General features: G+C 48.6%; 1 protein-coding gene across 7 annotated transcripts in view; it reads left to right on the top strand.

Moving 5' to 3' along the window:
- Nucleotides 1-2500, top strand: part of krz (beta-arrestin protein kurtz) — a 125139-nt gene that overhangs the window by 74144 nt on the left and 48495 nt on the right. The gene's annotated exons all lie outside the window — the stretch shown is intronic.

The raw sequence follows: 2500 nt of genomic DNA, 5'->3' as shown, positions 1-2500 counted from the left end.
CCTCCTCCTCCTCCTCCTCCTCCTCCTCCTCCTCCTCCTCCTCCTCCAAAGGTCATACCGAATCTGCTTCTCTCGATGTCTGCGCCGTGCGTCCCTTCCTCTCCTTTCTTTTCATGTCTTTTCATGCCTTCCTCTTCGTGGCCAAAGAAACGAATAAAGTCAACAAATTAGCAAGCACTGGAAAGCACGGTAAACGGTTTGCCTGCAATGAAGGTATACTCATAAGCAGACAAAAAAAATCAGACAAGCACAAAAAATGACATACGGCCTTGGCATACGCGGGGTCGAGCCAGACAAAGAAGCAAGCGAGCAGGAAGGACAGATCGACCAAGGAGCAGGAGTAAGATGGCAGCTAAGCAGAGGGAAGCAGGCATGCAGTGCCGATGGGCGGAATGGCGCAGGAGGTGGTCGGTGTCTGTCGCATCTCCTTAACTTAGATTAAGGAACGCGACGAAGTCTTTCCCCTCTCGCGTCTTCCCCTCTGTCGCTCCCCTAGGCCTGTCGCTCTTTATGCGTCTTCTTTTTTTGTCTCTCTCTCTCTTTTCTCTCTCTCTCTTTTCTCTCTCTCTCTCTCTCTCTCTCTCTCTCTCTCTCTCTCTCTCTCTCTCTCTCTCTCTCTCTCTCTCTCTCTCTCTCTCTCTCTCTCTCTCTCTCTCACACACACTCTCACTCTCACTCACTCACTCAACCACCCTCCCTCCCTCCCTCCCTCCCTCCCTCCCTCTCTCCCTCTCTCCCTCTCTCCCTCCTTTCTACCCCCCTCCTTCCTCTCCCTCTCCTTCATCTTCCTTCATCTTCCCTCTTTTCTCTTGTCTTCTCATCTCTTTTTTTTTTCTTTTCTTTTCTTTTTTCTGGTGCCTCTGCCTCCTATTCTCAGTTTCCTTCTTCTCTTCCTCCTGCGAATCCTCTGTTTCCTCCCTTCACCCTCTTTCATATCTTCGTTTTCCTTCTATTTCCATCCTGTTCCGCTCTCCGTCATCTTCACATAGATCTGCCCCCCCCCCCTCTCCCGCGCCCCCAGCTCGGTGCCTTGAGACTTTATCTAATACTGTTCTCGAGCGTATTTCGGCGGGCGTCTTCTCTTGTTTGGGGAATTTTTCGAGATCAAGCGGGTTGAATGGCGGCCGTCTTTGTCCCGGGTCTTTTTTAAAGGCCTTTGTTCGTCGCCGCAGCCGTGCTCGACGTTCAGCTTCGGTGTGGGTGAATGCGAATGGCGTATGGGATCGAGGCGGGGAGGACCTCCGGGAGTGGGATCCTTTCGGTCGACGTCGCCGGCATGGCAACGGATTCTAGGATTGCATTCCTCTGAATCGTGCGTGTATGTAGAATGTTTGTGCAGCCTGCAGCGTCTGGGAAATCTTTCAGGAGGAGGTCCTTGTGTTTCCTTCGGCAGGGATGACTTTTACTTAGGCTCTTTCGAATAATTTGTAGATAGTGAATATTTGTGGGTATTTGCAATTGTAAACTGTACTGTCTTATGTCAGAAGTGGGGTAGTTCAGAAATAAATGAAATAATTTATTGACGGTCTTTGGAAAATGACAGCAATATATTGATGTTTTCTGCCCCAAAACTTCCGGCCGAGTGTACTAGCGCCCGTGATTAGTGGAACACCTGGCGCCCTACGTTAGGATCTGTGCCACTTTCTCCCGCTTTTCCATCTTGCAGATCTGGCACTGCGACCGTTCTAGAATCTTAAGGAGTTACTGGTGAAGGTCGCTCGCCTGCCAAGGGTGGGGGGGAAGCTACTTTTTACAGGCGCGAAAAAAATGTGGGCGCGATCCATTTATTCCACGTCATGGAGACGATATTAGCTGCCCTTTTTCTTTCTTTTTTTTAGATGCCTAACATAGCTACATTATAATAGCCGCACCAAAGAAAGAAAGAAAAAAATGAATGGATGGAGGGCGTGCTTGGCTGTTCCTTTGTGTCTGTATATGTAAAGAGTGAAGTATAGTGATGCGTGTGTGTTTGTGTACTTTGTCGACCTTTTTTAATATAAGTGATGCGTGTGTTAGTATTGTTCTTTTGATCCGTCATCTTGATTTATTCTAATACATTCGCGCACGTGTTCGTAAATCACCTTTTTTTGTATTGCGTTGATATTACGCTGCAGAGATCTCAGGCAGGCATTCTTTGAAGTCTCGGAAAGTCGCATTAAGTTTTGACAACGCAGGTTGGGGAAAAGGGAATATTGTCTGCACGCTATTTCCCGCGGAAAGATCGATAAGAGCAACACAAGAATAGGAACAAAAGAAACATGAAAATTCAAAACAAGGATACAGATTAGCGAAAAAGCGAGAAATGCTGCTGCTGCAGGTTGGAGCATTTGATGCGTTGGAGTGGAGAAGAGACATTCCGCCTGTAGGCCGTGTGCGCATGGCGCATTGTTAGCATTCTGCTGCAGGAGTGGAGAGTGATCGGCGCCCTGTTTAGGCGGGTTCAGGGACGGGCCCGACAAGGTGGGTAGGGTTATTGCCGGGCCAGGTTTACCTTGTAATG

The sequence above is a fragment of the Penaeus japonicus genome, unplaced genomic scaffold, assembly GCF_977035675.1.
Source record: "Penaeus japonicus unplaced genomic scaffold, GWHDUDI00000001_assembly GWHDUDI00000012, whole genome shotgun sequence".
NCBI classification, from domain to species: Eukaryota; Metazoa; Arthropoda; class Malacostraca; order Decapoda; family Penaeidae; genus Penaeus; species Penaeus japonicus.
The sequence above is the reverse complement of the archived record's forward strand: the minus strand, read 5'-3'. Positions and strand labels throughout refer to the sequence as shown.